The following is a 22786-nucleotide window of genomic DNA, read 5'->3' as shown; positions in this document are numbered from 1 at the left end:
ACCGATGTCCAGCTTTTGTTGTTCAGGTGGTGGGGGACCTCCTGCTCTCTGCTTCGCACCACCTGCTGGGACTTGCTCTGTAAGTTTGACTGCAGTGCTGCGACTCCAAATGTTTCTTCAAATTTGACGTAGTGTTTTTGTAGCTAGATAGCACTTTGTCGCCACCAGCACAGAGTGTACAACGAACCTTAATATTGCCGTCTTTAGCTGACACAAACTCAAAATAGTGACTGTATTTCCAGCTAGAAAGCGCGCATCTCTCTCCTCCCTCCATTGTTGTTTACGTTTGTGTCGCTGCGTGGTACACGTGAACTGTCCACATGCTGAAAACGTGACCTGTCCTCAAGCTGAAAACGTGACTTGTCGCATACGTGACTTCACTCCCCGAGACGCAAGAAGAAAGCAAATATTTTTACTAAGGAAAATGACAAAAATAGTAACGCACAGTGACTTGGATAAGTAACTTTAATCTGATTACTGGTTTGGAAATAGTAACGCGTTAGATTACTCGTTACTGAAAAAAGTGGTCAGATTAGAGTTACAAGTAACGCGTTACGTGGCATCACTGGTCAACATGCAGCCTTCACAAGTACTATCCACAATGTTTCCACATACAGCCAAATACCTTCTGAAACCAGGATGGTTTATTTTTGACCACGACATATTGACTGTGAAAGCTCGGTGGTACTCACTGGGCATTAAAGGTGCCCTGCCATACAAAACCGTTTTTACTTGCATTTTTTTTAAATATGTTAGGTCCATATGTGTTTGTGTTATGTTGTGAATGTGAAAATGAACTGCTACCTCCTTTGTCAGCTCTAGCCACTGAAAAGAAATAAGCAGAGAAATCAGGCCAATTACAAAAGCTGGTCAGTCTGACATCATATTGCATGAGCTCATTACTATTCATGAGCTCGCCCAGTTGGGCTGGTTAAAGGATTCTGACAGCCAGGCTCTCATTGGCTAGCTGTTAGCCAATCAGATTCAAACAGCTTAGCTTGTTGAATATTAATGAGAACTGGCAGAAATCGAGCTGAGTCTTCCTGTAGGCTTTCTATACCACGCTAAAATGGCTTGAAACAAGGTAACCAAGGCATTTTTTCCACAATTTTTTTTACAGAGTCCATGGTAGAACTTCAGACATTACCACAAAGTAATGAAATACGTGTGGCAGGGCACCTTTAATAATCTAATATGTTCTGACCAATGTTGTGGTAGTAGCTCATGGCCTGCACAAATACACAGATGCATAAACACAAACCATGTACTTGCACATAAAATGACACACACTTGCGCAGAACAGCTTCATGCAACAGCATGTGCATATTTTGCCATGGTTGAATTTTAAAGACATTCGGCTCATTCGAGATGAACTGCGCCTCGCCTGTAAAGTGGGTTTATTGGTGTTTTTTGCCCCCAACGGTGCCTTCCAGGCAGCGCTGCCTGGAAGGCACTGTTGGGAGGCACTGGTTATGGTTAGGTTTAGGGTTAAAGTTATCAGACCCATATATCAGCTTGTACACAGTCTCCAGTTGTTTTTATTATGACAGAGTATCTGTCAAAATGCTCTACGCTCTAATGATCTGTTGCTGATTTTAATTAACAACACACTGTAGATGATCCATAATCTGAACAGATTTAGTCTCTCTGACTTCTAAACGGCCACACAACATGTGTTCTGTACAGAATAAGCCTTTCAATCAGACAAATCACAGTTAAAATCCCTCCAATTCAATAAAAAGTTTATATAAAACGTTGTCATGTTGAGTCGATTCTGAACCAATCAGCTGTTAGATCAGCTGAGAGGCCAGCTATTCCCAGCATGCCCTGGGTCTGCCTGGGTCTTGCAGTCGGTGAAAACAGAGAATGTCTAATAAGGGGAGAACTTCCACTCACTGGAAAATTCCGGGTTGGTACAATGGGGCTAATAGGGAGTGAGATAGGGAGTGAACAGGCTCTCCATAGACGGGCTCTGGTGAAAAGCAACTGAAGCGCCTGGCTCCAAAAACTGCGGCCGCCTTGATCTCGTGAGATTTGCTGCGTTCATGCCAACTGGGAATAACAGGGACCGCCCCCGTGATTACGTTGTTTTTCCGACTGGCAGCGTTCACATGGTCGGGATGCGTGTTCTTCTTCTTCTGTTGTATTGGTGTTTGGCATAACAACTTGTTGCATGACTGCCACCAAGTGTTGGCCGTAGCCTAGAGCATCAGCTGTGTGAAAACATGGAGGCCACAATAACAAAAGATGTTCTGCTGTTTTCTTATGCGAGCATACAAACAGCACATGGACAGGTGTTTGTTTGTGTTATCTGCAGGACAACCAATGGGAAAAGACACGGATAATGTGGTTTTTTTTTTTATACATGGGTTTATTTATGAATAATTTGAAACATATTATGTCTGTTTATGTTTCTTGGCAGAGGCATTTGTCCACAATAAACAGTTTATTGTCATTGAAATATGTTCAGTGAACCAAAGTTGCCTCCATCAAACGTCAGTTGTCAACAACACGTCAACAACTGGGAAACTCTGTTAGCAAAATCCAGCCCGAGTTTCCCACCTCTGATTCCAACAGGAAGTGACGTGAATGGTGACGTTTTCACTCTGAAATTTTTTGCCCACGTGTGCGTGACGTCAGAGCAAGTCGGGATCAAGTCGGATGTTCTGTCCTCGCTAGACGTGTCACTTCCCTATCCAGCTAGACAGACAGTGAACAGGCGAGATGTTGATTCATGGCTTTTAATCTCATGAATCTTTTCTCATTGATCTCAGTGGCGGTTTCTCTAGGAGGCCAAAGGAAGCCTGGCCTCCCCATGAAAATATAAAACATAATTTAAAATATAAAATAAATTTAATTTTTAAATAAAATAAAAAAAATTTTTTACAATAAATGTTATAATTTAAAATATATTTCAATATTTTAAATTATGTTTTATATTTTTAACCGTAGGAATTATAACTTTCCCTAATCAAAACATTCCATCATCATTGAAACAGCGCCCCTCTGTCACTGTGTGTGTGGTGCAGTCCTGTCTGTGCTCTGTCTAGTGTCCAAAACGCTCAAAGGAGGCCAGCTTTTCCTGGCCTCCCTTAGATAAAAAAAATTTATATTTCCAGCCAATCAGATTGAGGCTAGGTTTGACCGAGCTCGACATTGAATGGTCAATTTATCATAAATAAAAAAACCAGGGAAGCCAGGTTGAACCTGGCTTCTCACCAATCACATGCCTCAGACAGATGCGTAACTATGGTAACAGTACGCTACTACGCAGCGGTGCCGACTGGCGTCAGCTGAGCTAACAGTCAGTTAACAGCAAGTTTACACAATTGATGGTGATCTTGAGTTTCTTGTTAAAAATGACTTCACTATAACTTGCTTTTGAGCTACAACTGAAGCGAAGCAGGCGCCGCTGCGCTCTGACGCTCATTCATGTGTGGTGAAGATAGTTGTGGAAACTTTCACGGCTGGTCAACATTACAGAAGTTAGCTAGCTAGCTAGCCATGGCACAAAAGCGCATTTTGGATTTCTTTATAGATTAACCACAAGCTAAAAAGCGTAAAGGACCGGAGGCAGAAAACTCAGCAACTGTAACTGAATGAAGTAGCGACCCTGCTAGCAACAGACGACGAGGGAGCTAATCTCGTAAACCAAGCTAGCAGCACCAGGGTAGCCGCAGAGGGAACAGCAACGTCAACTCAGTGCTGCCAGCCTCGGGTCACACTTTTCCTGCTAGACGTTTTGAAGATGAGGATTTCTTTTTAGTGTCCCAGATAGCAAAAAATATCCGCAGGGCTTCTTTTTGCCGCCGGCCCTAAACTGTCGGCTATAGGTGCGTCCCGCTGGCGGGGATGAAACGTTTGCCGCCGAATACGTCACTCCCATTTCTTGCGAGATGCCGCCGGCGAACAGCTGGCGGTTGCCTCTGTCTAATGGACCGCGGCCGGCTGGTGGCAAGCCGCTTTGAAATACAAGGCTACTCTCAGAATCGACCAGCCATGTTGGTTTGGCATGTTGGGAGTTAGAGTGGAACTGACAGCGTTTTAACTAATTTTCACATTTGAAGCGATTATAAAATCATAATAGCCTATATGTGAATTACATCAAATATTTTTTTTGCTCCAAAGCCATTAGGGTTTATAACAGATTCTTGACTTTTGATTCCATGATAAAGTATGATTTAGGAAATGACATTTAAATTACTTTGAAACTCTGAATCGATTATACAGTAATATATGTAAAATATATCGAATTATTTATATAAACTCCTGGTTTATTTCTTCAACCCAGTTTCTGGGTTATTTATGTTGGGTTAAAATCGTGGGTTATTTTTTCAGAGAGTAACCATTTCTGGGTTATAGGGTTGGCTTTCTCACTCTCTCTCTCTCTCAATGTATTTTGAATTATTATATTGTCATGTCAACATTTATAATATGAACAATCACACTTGTGTGTTGTGTACATTATGATAAAACAGTATCACCATTTGTAGGAGAAATAAATTGACACACCCTCTAAACATGGATATATTAACTAAGAAGTAGAAGAAATAAGTTCATATATTAAACCCTTGCTCCTATAACATACACATCAGTCTGCCAGAAATTCAGAAGAAGAGGAAGAAGAAACACCTCCTGCCCTCTCTACCCCCGTCGGAAGAACGCCCCCACCCCCGCAATTGTTGGAATTTTGAATTTTCTCACAACAGTCGTTGGAAATAACCGCCGCCGCGCTTCATCCGTTTTGGCCTGTGCTTCTTCGGTGAAACTTCGTCGCGGTATTCAAGGTAAGCGATTATTTTCACTGTTGATGTAACGTAAACTTTTCTGTGTCCATGTCCTGTTGCTAGTTTAGCACCATTTGCTGAAATAAATGACCATGGCTTAGCTAGTTGCTACGTTGAGACTAGCGTTAGCCGTGGTAGCTAATTCTGTGGTTGGCATGTAGCCACGGCTATCGCGACGCAACACAATAATTGACTAATGTTTACCAGCTGTGCCGTGCTTATCATATTAAACAGTGCTCTACTGGTTGAAGTAGTGAGAGTTACTTAAGAAGTGGGTCAAGTCTTCGAATTGTTGCTAACCTCTAGCTATATTGCTATGTTTTCTCCAGGTTATTTTGAATGGACAGCTTTGTCGCTGATAAGCTAACTGACTGGCGGCTGTCTGAGCTGACAGAGAATTTTAGAGGTGAGCATTTTACTCTTACTGCCCTGACATAATCTCTCTATACCTAGACATGTTTCTTTAATGGGGCTTGAATGTGTCGGTGGAAGATTTTGTGAAAGTCACAACTTCTTCGACAGTGGGGTATGCATATCCATATAACCCTTATAGTTAATGATACTTGTGCCTTGAAATTCAATGTCTCTGATATTTTCAGATTATCTTACTTTTGGAAATATTTAAATATCTGGAAATTTAAATCTGTAATGTCACTTGTTTGTTTATTTACTGAAAGTGTTTTTTTTTTTACATTTACAGGCCATCCACAAACATAAAAGAGGCCCTGGCGCTATCATTGGTTCAGACATTCCCTGAATGATGGATCAGAAATTGGCTGTGAGTTTAATTTTCTTTCTTTCTTTTTTTTACACACAAAGATGTGAATGCACTATAATAAGCAATGGTGTCTAATGAGATGAAGCGGTCATACACGGCCATAATATAGTGTATGTGTACATGTATCATTTTCTTTAATTTTGCTTTTAACCCTTATTTCTCTTATCAGTACCTGATGTGTGTTATCTCTACTGCTAAACTTTTCTTCCAGGAAATATGGTATTTATTTATTTATTTTATGTAGATTTCCAGAGACTCCAGAATGAAAACCAAGCTCTGAGGGAGGAGAACCACACCCTGAGGGAAAGCAATGCACGAGCAGGTGAGAATATGCACTCTTTCTTAAATTTTACTTTTTTTGTGTGTAATTTAGGTTCAAAATTACCATACGCCTTTTCATTTTGTAGCTTCGGATGACAGCGGCTCACTTCAAGAGCAGGTGAAGCAAGTTGGGACAATGTTGAAGACGTTTGCTTGCACTTGGCAATCAGGTAAACTTGCAAACACCTGTGGTTGTTGGTTTAATTCCCACTGGGGCCACCTGAACATGTAGTAGACCTAGATATAAATGTCATAGTTTAGTAGTTGTGGGACCAGGACTGACTACTTTATTCTTTTATTCTGGGAACCCCTGTAGGTGCAGATCAGACCCTAATGCTGCGACGTCTTGGAGAGTTTAGCGATGTTGTGCGTAGCATGGACAACAAAATGGAAACTATGCAGCAACATTTCAGTGCCAATGTGTCTGTTGGAGAGCCACTGATGAGGCGGTCCAGGTTAACGTTACGCGTTACCTGAAAGCATCTGACCGTGAAGGCGGAAAAAGGCGCCGCACAGCTGAGAGGGAACCCACAGCCAACCCTTTAAACCTAGGCTGACTACTGACACCCCGCCATCACTGACAACTGGAACACTTTCTTTATCCTGCAGTCAATAACATCAAGAAGCCAGAAGTGCCAGACTACACTCACCCAATCCACACTATTCTCTGTGGAAATTATTTTTTCTTCTTCTTTTTTTTTTTTATTCCCCATGACCCTGCCTTGAGGGCAGCGCCTTGGATGGATATGGGATGGTGAGGTTGTTTGTCCTTTATACAGGCGCACGAGGGATCACTGAAGATAAGATATGCCCATTTTGCGCTGCCTCATTCTGGAGATCCCGTAGTCAGGCTTGAAAGACTGATTATCATTACTTAGACTGTCCCGCAATTCTTAGCCCACTACCCCACGCAGACCCCAACCACTCCACACGTTCTGATTGGCTGTGTTCTCTACAGCCAGATTTCCTGCTGTTAATTGTTTGTTCCCACTTGTTGTCATGTGTAAATTTAATGTCAAAATGTATATTACCTGGTATCCTGCACATTCTTTGATACCAAAGATCTCAATTACTTCCTATACAATTTGCTGCTTATTTCATTGTTACAGTGCTTAACTATTCTATTTATAAATATAGCTTGTAAATCCTAGATTATACCTCTAATACTTGATATCTGCTCATTATCTGTTCTGGTACCAAATATTTTACTTAACGTAACTGGCGTATTGGGTTATTTCATTCAGTCAGTGCTTAACAATGGTATTATAGTTTGTAAATCATATTTCATACCTGTTACTTGATATTGCACATTAACTAGTACCAAAATTCTACTTTCATTCCATCAGTGTGCTTAACTGTTATTCTATTAAAAATAGCTTGGAAATCCTATTTCACCAAATATTCTACTTACTCTGTTGTTAACATTTGCTTTTTTCGTTTTGTCACAGTGCTTAACTTTTATTCTGTTGTTAAATAGAACTTGTAAATCCTTGTGTCACAAGTCAGCATTGCAGTTATGTATGTCTGATCTACTACTGTTTTTACCTCAGTATGTATGTATGTGTAAATATATAATATATATGTGTGTGTATTTAAGTGATCTGACACGTCTTGTTTCAATGACAGTTACTGTACTTTGAAATGTGGAATTAAAACGCCAAATGGAAATTTGTCTGGTTTGATCAATCATTATTCTTGATAAACTGCATGCTATAAATATTAAATATAAATAAATGAATATATATACAGTGCCTTGCGAAAGTATTCGGCCCCCTTGAACTTTTCGACCTTTTGCCACATTTTAGGCCTCAAACATAAAGATATAAAACTGTAATTTTTTGTGAAGAATCAACAACAAGTGGGACACAATCATGAAGTGGAACGAAATTTATTGGATATTTCAAACCTTTTAAACAAATAAAAAACTGAAATATTGGGCGTGCAAAATTATTCAGCCCCCTTAAGTTAATACTTTGTAGCGCCACCCTTTGCTGCGATTACAGCTGTAAGTCGCTTGGGGTATGTCTCTATATTTTGCACATCGAGGACTGACATTTTTGCCCATTCCTCCTTGCAAAACAGCTCGAGCTCAGTGAGGTTGGATGGAGAGCGTTTGTGAACAGCAGTTTTCAGTTCTTTCCACAGATTCTCGATTGGATTCAGGTCTGGACTTTGACTTGGCCATTCTAACACCTGGATATGTTTATTTGTGAACCATTCCATTGTAGATTTTGCTTTATGTTTTGGATCATTGTCTTGTTGGAAGACAAATCTCCGTCCCAGTCTCAGGTCTTTTGCAGACTCCATCAGGTTTTCTTCCAGAATGGTCCTGTATTTGGCTCAAATCCATCTTCCCATCAATTTTAACCATCTTCCCTGTCCCTGCTGAAGAAAAGCAGGCCCAAACCATGATGCTGCCACCACCATGTTTGACAGTGGGGATGGTGTGTTCAGGGTGATGAGCTGTGTTGCTTTTACGCCAAACATAACGTTTTGCATTGTTGCCAAAAAGTTCGATTTTGGTTTCATCTGACCACAGCACCTTCTTCCACATGTTTGGTGTGTCTCCCAGGTGGCTTTTGGCAAACTTTAAACGACACTTTTTATGGATATCTTTAAGAAATGGCTTTCTTCTTGCCACTCTTCCATAAAGGCCAGATTTGTGCAGTATACGACTGATTGTTGTCCTATGGACAGAGTCTCCCACCTCAGCTGTAGATCTCTGCAGTTCATCCAGAGTGATCATGGGCCTCTTGGCTGCATCTCTGATCAGTCTTCTCATTGTATGAGCTGAAAGTTTAGAGGGACGGCCGGGTCTTCGTAGATTTGTAGTGGTCTGATACTCCTTCCATTTCAATATTATCGCTTGTACAGTGCTCCTTGGGATGTTTAAAGCTTGGGAAATCTTTTTGTATCCAAATCCGGCTTTAAACTTCTCCACAACAGTATCTCGGACCTGCCTGGTGTGTTCCTTGTTCTTCATGATGCTCTCTGCGCTTTACACGGACCTCTGAGACTATCACAGAGCAGGTGCATTTATACGGAGACTTGATTACACACAGCTGGATTCTATTTATCATCATTAGTCATTTAGGTCAACATTGGATCATTCAGAGATCCTCACTGAACTTCTGGAGAGAGTTTGCTGCACTGAAAGTAAAGGGGCTGAATAATTTTGCACGCCCACTTTTTCAGTTTTTTATTTGTTAAAAAAGTTTGAAATAGCCAATGAATTTCGTTCCACTTCATAATTGGGACCCACTTGTTGTTGATTCTTCACAAAAAATTACAGTTTTATATCTTTATGTTTGAGGCCTGAAATGTGGCAAAAGGTCGAAACGTTCAAGGGGGCCGAATACTTTCGCAAGGCACTGTATATATACACACAATAACCGGCGGCAGATCGCTCGAAAATAGCGTTTGCCTCCGACGGGCCGCAGAATGGCCACCTTTGGTATAACGGCGGCGGAACGGCGGTTGTCCCCGGCCGGCCTTCCGGAACGAAGCGGTGCGCGCCGACAACGTGTTCGCGATTCGCCATTCTGGCGCCCTAACGCTCTACTGGCGCACCGAACGTGGTTACCCCGACACCATTAATCTCGAAGGTTATGACTGCAACACAAGGTAATAATGCTGGTTTATTATTATGCTGCCGCCGTGCAGTAAATGGCATGATTTATCAACTGTTCAGTAACTATAAGTTCAGTAATTATTGGAGATAATTGTGTTTTTTAAACACACCGATTTTTTATTATCCTACCGTATTGTTATAAAATTATTAGACCCAGCTTAACACGCAGGCCCAATATCTTTATGCCTTTAATTTGCTATTGCTGTGCTACAATAACTTAAGGCTGCATTTCTCTATTTCAGTGTTTATGTCAGGACTGACTGGCTTCACTTTGATTTGATTTAATGTAATTCAGTGACGTGTTTTATACCCTGCGGTTGTGTTTTGTAGCTCAGTGTTTGAGCTTGTAGTAGGCCTATTCTGTACCATTGTCGTAGCTTTGTGTCTATATCCTGCATTACCCGTGCCTAGTTTGTTCTGTCTTGGATTTTGGACTTTATTCTTGTTTTTGTTTTTTTTCGCTTGTGGAGCGTCCGAGTGTGTACCTGTGTTCCAGTTTTATTACCGAAGCCTTAGTATTGTTTTGACACCATGAAGTGCCTTTGTTTTAATAAATAGAGATATTTTGTCTTCATCTTGACAGTATTGGTATGAAATAAATGTATCTTGGTTGAATAGCGATAACGCTCTATTATTTCCCGGTGTTTCGGGATCAGTAGCCCACGGCAGACTAATTACGGTCTTGGATAGGCTATTTATATGAATTGAATCTCTATACAGTTCATTAAATTGTGATGGCTGCAGTTTGGTGTGTGGTGGTTGACTTTGGCTGAAAACTTTGTCAGCACCCCCAATTCAAAATATGTTCCCGCGGCTCTGGTGCAAGCTGTCGCCGAGTTTGACAACGCTAACAGAGCGCCTAGCATCAGCTACAACATTTACGGGTGTGTTAAAGACAGTTCAGAATGACATATAGATAGAGAGCGCTGCTCATGTTATTCAGGAAGAAATAGATAAAGAAATAAACACAGCCTCATTCATAGCAGTGGAAGTGGATGACACCACATAAATCATGCAAGTGCCAAGTGACGGTCATATCCGCTACGTAAATAAAAAGGGAATGATATGTGAGCGGTTTCTTGGTTTCTTTGACGTTAGCCTTGAACGAGATGCTGAAGCCATAACTGCTGTGGTGATGCGGGCACTTGCCAACTACAATCCTGAAACAAAGCTCATTTGTCAGACATACGATGGAGCAAGTATTCATACTAAGCTCACTGGCTTCCTCGGTCAAATTTGCCACGCACCGCCACTGATTGATCTTTAACATTGTAAAACTGTAAACACAAAGAAAATACAGCAATTAGAATTGTACATATTATTCAAGGTACATAGCTGACTGAACAGTATTTACTGCCTAAATAAATAATAAACACATTGAGCATTAAACGTTACATTTTCATGTACATTTGATAATTATATTCTTTGTTTTAGGAAATAGCTTGAAATCACGGAGTCCAAATTAGCCTAATTAACATAACAAAAGATCGCTAGCATACGGCGCTAACTACTGCCCATGTATTGCACAATCACTTTTCATCACGGATTGCACCAGCACTTTACATTTCGTTTATAGCACATTTGCATCTTTAGCTAAATTAATTTACTGTCAAACATGTTAAACCTACTAACCATCATATTTACATGACAAATAATAGTAACTTACAGCCTTATGCGGGCCACGACTTCACCAAACGAGCCGCTCTTCAGCCATGACACTTTACAATGAACTCAACCCCACGCAGAAAAAACGGAAGTTACCAAACACGGTCCTCGCCACAAGAGGGCGCTTAAGGCTAGACATAACCAAATCAAACTACTGAACCATTACATCAGACATAAATCTAACCGGCATGCATTCGGTGATCGATTCTGCGCAGATCTGGCTCATCTCGAATGAGCCTAATGAGTGTGATGCCACGAAAGCGAGACACACAAGTGTAGATGACGTTACCCACGCAGTTGACTGATTACTCATGGACCCTCCCCCTCTCACACACATTGGCCAAGTCTGGCAGACTCGCTCTCTGCTCATTTTTCTAAATGAAATTAAAAAGAAATGCCGTCAAATTTGCGGGTCGCACATGTGCAAGTAGGCCTAGTTGTAAAAAATAGTTGCGCTATCTTAAAAAATGGCTGCAAATTGTGACCATTTGGTAGCAGTCTGGAGCCCTGTAAGATCACTCTTGCTTGGAGGCAAAATGCATTTCTGACATAACTTTGAATGTGTCACTTTCTCAAAAGTATTAAATTCAATAAAAGAAGGAGGAAGGATTACATATTCACATAATTTGACTTTCACATCTTATGTGAGTGAGAATTTGACGTTTAAAAAAGAAAAAATCAATTTACTTGTCAGTTGATGTGGTCTCGACCTGTTGTGGAGACATGTTGGTTTTAGTGGCAGTTTGACCTTTGGCAGTTTTCTGCTCTTGAATACAGGATCTCTTGACTTTCTCCAAAGTTGTTGTGAGAGGGCAAAGTCAGTAGTTAATGAATAATAACATAACTGTAATATGTGGACCTTGACCTTGATGTGTAGCTATGTAATCATTAAATATGGTGTAATCTAACTTAAAAGAGAAAGTAAGCAAGGGGATGACACCGATGTCAAACAGCAGAATTTGTATTAATGTTTAGCCCTTCCTACAACTATTTTATTTGTTTCGAGCATGCAGAATTTAACATAGATGAAAATGATTAGAAAAAAACTCTTTTTGAGGGTTAAGATATTGGTTTTGGTTAGGGTTATCATTAGGCTTAGGTTACATTTAGGCTCAGGCATGGTGTTGGTGCAGTTGTGATGGCTAAGGATGTGGCTAGAAATGCTGTCAAGGGTCCTCACATGTATGAGGTGTGTGTGTGTGTGTGTGTGTGTGTGTGTGTGTGTGTGTGTGTGTGTGTGTGTGTGTGTGTGTGTGTGTGTGTGTGCCTGCCTGCCTGTAATGAAGGGTGCAGTCTTAGTGATGAATCATAGTGGTGTTTTTGTGTGTGTCAGGCATTTTGAGAGTGTTTCAGAATAAAAACATGGGGCAAGGAAGGTAAATAATTGAGAAGCCTCCCCATAGAAATGCAGGAATTTAGAACCTCTTCAATCTCACTCCGTCACGCATTGCCACTCATAAAGTCCACATACACACAATGCAAACATACCAAATGACAGATACACACATGACCCTACAGACCTGCGCTGTGTTTTGTCCAACAGTGTGTACGTGGGAGAGCCAGAGATTCCGTGTGTGTGTGTGTGTGTGTGTGTGTGTGTGTGTGTGTGTGTGTGTGTGTGTGTGTGTGTGTGTGTGTGTGATTTTACTGCCTTTACACTGTGTCCACATGGTCAGCACCTGTTCACTGCTCCCCTCCATTTCTTTTTATTACCCAATGCAGCTCATTGAACTTGAACATTACCCTTCCACCCTGACTCTCCCCTTCCAGCTCCTCCTTCTCTCTCTTCATCCCTTTACATCTGCTAACTATCCTCAACCTTCTGCTTACCACCAATAAAAAAGTCATTTTATTGAACATCCATAAATGTGGATTCACACAAATGAAAAGAAGAATGGTCAAAATCGATGTAGCAGGGTCTGGGATATATTGACATTTAGTTTTTTTTTTTGGGTTAAGCTCCAAATTGCCCACATATCCCGTGATGGAATGGTTAACCCATTAGTAAATGGAATAACAAAAAGTGAAAATAAAAAGCTAGAATACATAATAATTGTTTGTTTGTATGTACTGTTTAGTGTTTAGTTACTGGACTACTTTAGTTGCTTTACTACTTTTCACAGGGAGATATTGTACTTTTTACTCCACTACATTTATCTGACAGTTTTAGTTACAAGTCACTTTTCAGATTACGATTGTATTCATACCCTAGTTAATTAATCACTTATCAATTTTGTACTATTCGTTGGACAAAACAAGCATTGTGAAGATGTCACTTTGGGCTGTGACGGCATGCTTTTTATACTTTAAGTACATTTTCCTGATGAAACTTTCCTTTGCTTGTGTAACATTTTCAATGCAGGACTTTTACTTATGTAACTGGTCTGAGTACTTCCTCTATCTACCAGTAAAAAATACTAACCATCACCTTTACAGGCTTTACATTTAGCAGTTTATTACCTATAATATAAAAAAATTATAATTAGTTGTTTAGGTTCACTTGTTAAAATGTTGTTGAGCACTTACCAGGCTATGTCCCATACACATGTTGAAAAAAAAGTGAGCACACATGTGAATTTTAGGCCATCAGAGGAATAAACTAACTGGACAGTTTCACAGCCAAGATGCTGACAGGACTAAGCTTATCAGAGAGCTGAACCCAGTCGTGTGCTGTGAAATATGGTGTTTTTCTGCTCATGCTTTGACTCTAAGGTGAAAGAGGGTTTTAAAGGATTAAGAGTGATGAATGACCATTGATTTCAGAGGGGAAGATTCAACTTTAGACATATATTTGTATATGTATAGATATAAATATACACAAGACAAGATACATTTATGAAGTACATGATATCTCTGCTCCGGTCATTCACTTTCTCAATCTCTCTTCCTCTCTGTCATGCCTTTCAACTTTTTTATCCTCATGCTTGTTAATAATCCCTTTCTTGTCTCTCATTCATCGCCAGTTAGCAACCCCCCACCCCCCACTCCCCCAGCAGTGACAGATTACCTGGCAGCGTGCTGTTAACCTGTGTGTGTGTGTGTGTGTGTGTGTGTGTGTGTGTGTGTTTGTGTGTGTGTGTGTGTGTGTGTGTGTGTGTGTGTGTGTGTGTGTGCGTGTGTACGTGCGTGCGCTGGCAGACTGATGGAGGTGATATGAATATTCAGGAACAAAGAAGGCCTTCACTGTGGGATTAGGGAATCAGACGGCACATCAGCTAACATTCCACAGAGACTCATGGACTTTGTGAAACACCTACCTGGCCTGGATGAGCACTGCTGGGATACAGCTGTGCATCAAATACTGCCTAAAAGACATTCCACTCTGTATGTTTTCCACAGTTTGGCTGTTATGCTGCTCATGTACTTTGAGGAAACAAAATAACTTGAGAAAGTAAAGACAGAGAACGAGAAACATGAAACAGGTAAGAGCAAAAAAGATGGAAGAAAGTGAAAGAGAGGCAGACAAAGGAAGTGAGACCTGCCCCCGTTACTGTAAATTAGTCGATAAAAACACTTCACACTTGATTCCTCACCTGTCAGATCCTGTGAGAGAAGAGAACGTTGTTAATGGCTGGTAGTGACCTGGAAACTGGACACACACACACAATCTTTGGTATCCTTATGGGGACTTTATTATTTCCCTAGTCACCCTTCCTAACCTGGATCACTTTGTGAAATCCAGTTCGTCAGTTTGTTAAATTGTCGTTTAAAGCAAAATCTCGTCTGTAATACATGAAACAGTTTTAACCATATTCTTGTTGATCTATAGGTTTTTTTCTTATTTTAAATATACAGTATATATATATATATACTAAAAGCCTTATTTATATTTGATAGAAATTATAAGTAGTCTGAATGTATTTGTAATTCACATATTTAGTATAGTGATTGACACAGCTCTCGTATGTTTGTATTGTAAATCATCTGTGTCAACCAGAGTGTACATTGAGGAAGTGTGATAAGGTGTGTGCTAGAGGTGCCAGTAGCTCCAGATGAAGAGGTTTTAAGAGATTCAGTAGTCCGCCTTTATGAGAGGAGAGTAAACCATTAACTAAATCATGCTTTCTTTAAAGGACGTTTCACAGGCTGGAGTACAGCAATCTCTAGCTGTGATTACTTCAATAATGTGCTCCTGCAGATCTAGCATGTAGCTATAACCCTTTCATGCTCAAAATTAGAGCAGGAGTAAAGTTTTCTACTGAAAAAAAAAAATCACATTCATGCATTTCTGTTCATGCAGAGCAATTGACTGATGGGTTAATACAATTCTGCTTTTTTTACTCCAAGAGTGTGTTTTGTTTTTGCACCTGGGGATATTCATGTTAAAACCAAAGGTGTACACACTCAGAATCAGAATAACACTCACATGAAAAATAGTCATAGTAACATGCGAGACAAGTTCACTTCTATTGAGAATTGGCTGCCCTTCTAAAGTCAAAGCAACTGCAAAATGTCTTCATATTCTCAGCTCAGTTTTACCATTGATATTTCTTTGGCTGACATGTTTGAGCAAAAATTTCTGTTGCAGAGATTATCTTGCCCTGAGAGAAATGTCTGTGAAATTACTAAAAAAAATTGTTCTGTTGTCAGGAATCAAAAAAAATCCAATGTATCCAGGTAGCTATTGATACACTTTGAGGCTGTCATATTAGGTATTGTAAATAGTTGGTCTAAAGTCTATCATTTCACCTTTTAAAATGCATGTCAAACACGAGCAATACTGACAAAACAACCACCCAACCTGGTTCCTGCTTTTTTTATTACCTGATCACATCTCTGGAACAGTATAACTTTAAAGTGCTCATATTATGCTTTTTGGCTTTTTGCCTTACCTTTATTGTGTTATATATCTTTTATGTGCACGTTATAGGTTTACAAAGTGAAAAAGCCCAAAGTCCACCCCAAAGGGACTTACCATCTCCAACAAAAAACGCTGTTCACAAACTGCTCCAAACAGCTCTATTGTAGTCCAGCCTTTACTTCTGTGACAAACACGCATCACTTTGTAAAACACATTATAATGCTCACCTAGCTGCTAGCGTGGCACTCCCTCATACTCTGCTTCTGACTGGCTAGTAGTCCTTACCTAGGTACTGCACATGTGCGACTCCTAACAAAGATGGAACAGAAGCGCGAGGCCTCACACTGTAGCTAAAACGACAGGGTGAGAAGAGGAGCTGCAGCAATGTGCAATACATCAAAAATGTGGTGTTTTTTTGAAAATCAAACCATGTAAACCTATTCTGGTACAACCTCTAAATACAATTATGAACCTGAAGATGAGCATAATATGAGCACTTTAAGATTGAGAATTTGACTCCTGGCAGTTATTCTGGTGAACTGCACAGCGATTAGTGGACTATATCTGCCCCTGCAGTCCCATACTGTGTCAGATGGAGCAACCCTGGATGGACAATTATTGAAGCCGGTCTGCATTTACTCACATCCAGAACATAATTCAACTGTGGGGGTTGCTAGCAGGCTGCTCGGCTTTTTCCTTTTTTGTGTGTGTGTGTGTGTGTGTGTGTGTGTGTGTGTGTGTGTGTGTGTGTGTGTGTGTGTGTGTGTGTGTGTGTGTGTGTGTGTGTGTGTGTGTGTGTGTGTAGGGGGTGTGTGTGTAGGGGGTGTGTGTGTAGGGGGTGTGTTTCCAGGTGTCTGAAAGAGGTTTGAGTGTCTAAATGTTTCCAGTAGAAGAATTTAACCTCTGAACTCCAAAGGAAAGTGGAAAGTGATTTTCATTCATCAATAAGAAAATGGACACACGCTAATACATACACACATACAGTCACGAGCAAACTCACCATTAAGCACATATGGGAATACAGCACACACATACACTTAGTTATAAGCTGCCATGATGATTCATGAGGTCATGGTGCATGATCATTTCCCTGAAGGCCGGACTCTGACCTTTGACCCCTCCAGTGGCAGTTTAGTTCTCCCTCAGAGAGGTTACATCCTTACAGTTGTCTGTCCTCTTCTTCTTTCACCTCAGTTTGTCCCATCCATCGCTCCTCACCTTCTTCTCACCTTTAGTCTTTGCCTTCTCCAAATTTCTTCATGACGTTTTCTTCCCAGCCACTACACCTCCTCAAAGAGGACACATACCAAACAAAGAGTTGATTGGAATGTTTTCTGGTTTGTGATCCAGAAACTCACGGCTACTCATGAAGTTAACAAGTAATTTCCTGCATCCGCTTGTTTCATTACGTTGACTGACTTGATGGATGAAGTGACCATAAACACAAGACATTCATGACAGAATAACTGAACATACGAGAATCCTCTCCCAGTGGTGAAATGTAACTAAGTACATTTACTCAAGTGCTGTACAGTGTTGAAGCACTTTTACTTTAGAATATTTCCATTTTATGCCATGTTATACTTCTATTCCACAAGCTTTCAGAGGGAAATATTGTACTATTTACGCCACTACATGTCATTTGCAGCTGTAGTTACTAGTTACTTTATAAATTAACATTTTTTATTCAAAACTCATAAAACCGAATTTTCCGGATTCAATAGTGTATCTTACTTTATCATTATAAAATGTAAACACTATAATCATTTACTTAGCTCCACCTCTACCAACACCATGTAAATGCTACTTTCATGTGAATGCATCAATAATTAATAATCCAAAATCTATCATACTATAACCTATATTCATCTTTTGATACTATATGCTAGTAATATTTTGTACTTTTACAATGTAGAATTTTGAGGGCCGGACTTGAACCTGTAATGGAGTATTTTTACATTAGTACAGCTATACTTTCACTTGAGTAAACTGTTCTCCCCGTGTCTATGATCCTCTTCAACTTCTACTCTGAACTTTCTATTGGGAAATTGTTATGTGGATGAATAGGGTTTGGTTAAAAAGAGACAAATGTTAAACTTCAATATTCCGCACACTGATAGCTGTGTTGTAATTCTGATTGAACATTAGGCTCTAAATCACATTCAGTCTCCTTTTAAACTGCTGTGTGGACAACATTTGTTCATCAGTTTACTTGAAACTGGGAGGGTCGGAAAGGAGTAAGGACAAAAGAGCCTGAGGAGATCGTTTTGTCACTTTTATGGAAAAAAAAACCCAAGTCTGTTGCAACGCATAACAGGCAGCAATAAAAATATAAGCAGTGAAATTAAAGGTATTTCTTTTTTCGAGGGCGTTGACAAGATTTATAGCGCCAACCTGCCTCCATTCATTTATACTACTAATATGCTTTGCCAAATACAGCATGTTCCCATTGTGCCTTTCTTTTTGTGAACACAGACAAGACAAAAAACAAAATGTCTTTTCTTTCCTTCTCTGGTTTCTCTTTCTTCTCTTTCTGTTTCTAACTGCATTTTCTCCTTCTAATCTCCTCCTAACTTGTAAAGTCATTTGTACACTGTTTCCTATATAATATCATAATCCACTCTTATAGCCTATATATATATATATATATATATATATATATATATATATATATACACAGACCAGTCCCAGTCCCTCCCTCCGGTTTCATTTCTTTTCCCTTATCAGCTGGAGCCAAATATTACTATCAACCAGCCAAGCACCGTCTCATATCTAATCTCCAATAACCATTAACAGCTGAAACCCACTTAGCTGCAGTAATTAGGGAGGGGTGAAAGGGAAATGGAAGGGCTGAAAGAAAGAAAGAGGGAAAGCCTGCTAACATTCCTTTATGCTCCTCATCATGTTCTCCCTGTTGCTAATTTTTCCATCCTAACTCCTCCTCCCCCTTTTCTCTATTATTTTCCTCTTATCCTAAACCCTATCCATATGTCTCCAGCAGGCCTGAAAGACGAAATGAAATGTAGACTAGACAAATAATCTCATCTGTAATTACACTCAGTCCTTCTGAAGAAAACCCAAAATATACAAACTCTCACCTACACGCTCACACACATATTTGTGTTTCCTATTTCTGGACACATGATTAGATGTGCCAACGTGCCAAGTATACACTCAATGTACACTCTTTCTAATTCTTTCTCAGACTATTGCCTCTCTGTCAAAACCCACTTAACACTCAGATGTTGAAAGAAAATGTCATTTGTATGTTGGAAAAGTATTTCAACTTATTTTCCTAGTGTGGTGCATTTGAACAGCTTATGCTTAGCTCGTTTGCCTCTTTGTATGCTATATATAGCAGATCACATATTTAATTATTTATGCATTTTTTATTTCATTATGTCACATGAAAATTAAAATGTACTGTATGATAACAGATGTAAGTGTAAGTGAAAGAATGAAAGTATGAGATGACAGAGTGGAAAACTGTATGAACTTGTTTCCATATATTTCATCAAGTGCTGACAGTGTTGAAAGCTCTTCTTATTGTGAGAGAGCCGGCCCACTTTAGCCAAGTGAGGGTGTGAAAACTATTCAACGCTAATGGACTCATCCATTACGGTTTTGTGAAAACACAGACTAAGTGGAGGAACATTAACAACGGAGGTCTGCTTGTGTGTGCGAGTGTGTGTGTGTGTGTGTGTGTGTGTGTGTGTGTGTGTGTGAGTGACCAGCAATTGATTTTCAAATTGATGAATGAGTGTTTGACATGCATAATGTGTGTGTATACGTGGTGTTTGTGTGTTAAAGTGAGGTTTGTTGCAAAGAGATGAATGTGCCCACAGTCATTTAGCTGTTTCCACTGTTAATAATGAAACAGAAAATTTGTAGGAGGACCTGCTGGCACAATAGAACACACACACACACACACACACACACACACACACAAACACACTCCTGCTCCTCCTGCTGTGGGATCAGCGATCTCTTATCTACCTGTTATGTATGATCTTTGACCCCTCTGCATGGGTCAGCCCTCAGAAGTGCAGCCCTGTTTTGTCTGAACTTTTGACCTTTAACCTTCAGTCTGGGGTCTTGGCCATCAGCAGCAGCACAGGAACACCAGTTAGGTGACAAGCTGCTTCAAAGACGCACAGCCTTCCAAGTTGTAGAGCTGTTTCTTTTTATTTCATTAGTCTTTCCCGACGGGACGTCTGGGAACTTAAAGGGCTCCTTGTGGGGTCAGAAAGGTTCTTATCTAAATAAGAAATAGTATATTGTTTGATTATGAGAAGGCAGCACAGACAGACTCTATATCTCATTTACAGTTTTTTTCCAATTGTTAAACGACAGTGTTTACAACTAGAGTAACGTGCAAAACTCTAACTACAGTCTGCACAGCAGCATTTCATGTGGACCAAACTCTAGTTCGTTTTTCATTGCTTGAACACAGTTTTCAAAACTCTACACACTTATCCCATGACTTTAACAACCACCTGCACAACACTGTGGATTTACAGCACTTTGTTCAAATACTAACACACTGCTGTCTAAACTGTTAACCACAGAATAGATTTCAGTCTGGTGCCTATCAAACACTGCTGATTGGAATTTTAGCTGAAAGCCTAAGCAGGTGTCTTGTTTTAGACTAGTTAGTGAACATATACGATATTTATACAAAGAAAGCTCAGAAAGCCTTTTTTTTTGTATACAAACACCAAATAAGAATGAAAACGTATACACTGTACTGTAGGTTATATACACAGCTATACAAAAAAATGTGAAAAACACTTTATCTTTACGATAGTAAAACTGCGTTCTTACTGTTTTTCAGAAAGTAATGGAGGTGAAAGCAATGGAAACACCACATTCATTTGTATTTAGAGATGATGCAGACATCCAATGTGATGAAAAAAACTTGCCGCATGATGCTGGAGAGAGGCAGAATTAGTCACACTATTCTTTGTTACTGTTATGTACCTTTAGTTTTTTTTTTCAGTAATTCCATAAATTACTAGAGACAAAATACTATATTGAAGCAAACTGCTGATTTTCATTCTTTCTTGTTTACCTTATGTGAAAATTGGTATATTATAAAATCTCTATCTTTTCTTTAAAGAAACTATTGAGTAGTGTGAAGTCACTCAAATTGTTGTTTCTGTCTTGGTGTTTGATGCTAGTGTTTTTACTCTCAGTGTGTTCTGAGTGACAGTGTGTGTTATAGATGACAATTGTCCATAGTGTTTGGCTGCACTGAGTTTTGAGACGTGTGCTAAGAGTTGTGTTGCTTGGAATGAGTTTTGCAGGTGATGTGAACAGTTTAGCTCAGGTGACTGTTGGTAGTGCAGACTGTAGTTTGAGTTTTACACATGTGGCTTCAGTTGTGCCCACTGTCGTTTAGCAATCAAAAAAAAACTGTATTTCTCTTTTTTTCCATTATAACGTCACTGCTGCCCTCTGGTGGCTCAAAGGTGTAAACTATTCCTGAGAGAATCATTATGAAGCAGGTTTTTTTCACTAAAAGCTAAAATGGACATATCCTCAATTTATTATGTCATGAATGGTATTTGAGATCAGGCCTGTGGTCCTTGTACTGGCATGTTTATGAGTTTCTGAATAGTGACGTTTTGTTTAGTTGAGAAGGAATTCAGAGAGTAAAACAACTGAACAGGGCTACAAAGAATTTAGACAGAACTTAAGGTGTTGAAGTGGATTTCTTTTGCTAATTCAAATCAGAAAAAAAGTGCTGTATTGTTTTTTGTGTTTGTGGAGCAATATTACCAATGCAACTATATTTTGAAGTGATTTCAATAAGGGAAATATATCTGCTCTCCTGCTAGTCTCTGTCCTCTGTCAAACCTTCATTATGTGTCATGACCATTAGAAGCAGCAGCAGCAGATGAAGAACAGAGTGGCTGTTGAATGCCTCACAAAAGAACCACCTTCACAGTTGCAGAGCTGTTTCTTTAATTCACAAGTGTCATATTGAAGAATAATCCACAATTAAAAGAAATATAGTATTACTTTGCAGCCCTGATTAGGTTACCTCAGCATACGTAATTTGTCACGTAGAATTACAATTATTTTGTCTACCCTTCCCCTGTACCGTCAAAAAAGATTGAAAATGTTAATACAGATAGTTCCACAGGCAGTATTGTAAAGAGTATTAAATTGCACTACTGTTTACCGCTCCACTTTTCATTCATGCAAAACACGCTATTCAATTTATATATATGTGTATATATTTATTTATTTATTAAAGATGTAGACCAGTAGTCGTGACCCATTTACTCTGAAAACCTCTGACCGGAAGTACTAGTTTTCCTCACTTTATTGGCACTTCACGGGTGAAACAAATAGTCTGGTGCAGATGATGCTGATAAAGTAATAACGTAAGTTACATTCATGGTGGACAGTCTACCTGCGTTGTAAAATTGTAGTTGTTAAAACATCATATGCACACGCCTTTGTGTTTCATTTGGCATTAAAATGTTAACACTAGCTATATTCTGTACATTTTGTGTTGATGGAAGCTATTATAGTAACGCTAACTTTAACGTTAGCTTGCTAACGTTACCTGGCTAACGTTAGCCTAAATTGGAGCATTGAAAATGACCATCGAGTTGATTGAAAACCTTGACTGTCATCAGAAACCGTACAAATGCTAATGATCTTCTCTAAATGTGTTTACAGACCGATGGGGACGGATAATGTACCCTTACACTCTGCACCTCAAAGGATAAAATAAGGGCAACGCCACATTTACACATTTACCTTCAACTTTGAAGTGTCACAGCCACCGT

The 22786-nt window shown here is 39.7% G+C and overlaps 1 protein-coding gene and 2 long non-coding RNA genes across 3 annotated transcripts in view; 2 read left to right on the top strand and 1 right to left on the bottom strand.

Moving 5' to 3' along the window:
* LOC120559520 (protein NLRC3-like) overlaps window positions 1–11202 on the bottom strand; it is a 39488-nt gene extending 28286 nt beyond the window's left edge. The window contains exon 1 of the mRNA XM_039801250.1: window positions 11184–11202. The gene's annotated coding sequence lies outside the window, so the exon portion shown is untranslated. The remainder of the gene's footprint in view (window positions 1–11183) is intronic.
* Window positions 4853–6406, top strand: LOC120559521. Its single transcript, XR_005639307.1, has 5 exons — window positions 4853–5193; window positions 5488–5565; window positions 5810–5887; window positions 5973–6056; window positions 6203–6406. It is a non-coding gene; the product is annotated as an uncharacterized LOC120559521 (long non-coding RNA).
* Window positions 11203–22268: 11066 nt separating the features above from the next.
* Window positions 22269–22786, top strand: part of LOC120559916 — a 3750-nt gene continuing 3232 nt past the window's right edge. The window contains exons 1-2 of the long non-coding RNA XR_005639378.1: window positions 22269–22375; window positions 22677–22786. The exon at window positions 22677–22786 is cut by the window's right edge and continues 387 nt beyond it. This is a non-coding gene — a long non-coding RNA (uncharacterized LOC120559916). The remainder of the gene's footprint in view (window positions 22376–22676) is intronic.

This window comes from Perca fluviatilis, chromosome 5 (assembly GCF_010015445.1).
Source record: "Perca fluviatilis chromosome 5, GENO_Pfluv_1.0, whole genome shotgun sequence".
Taxonomy (NCBI): Eukaryota; Metazoa; Chordata; class Actinopteri; order Perciformes; family Percidae; genus Perca; species Perca fluviatilis.
Note: the sequence above shows the minus strand (reverse complement) of the source record. Positions and strands in the feature narration are given on the sequence as shown.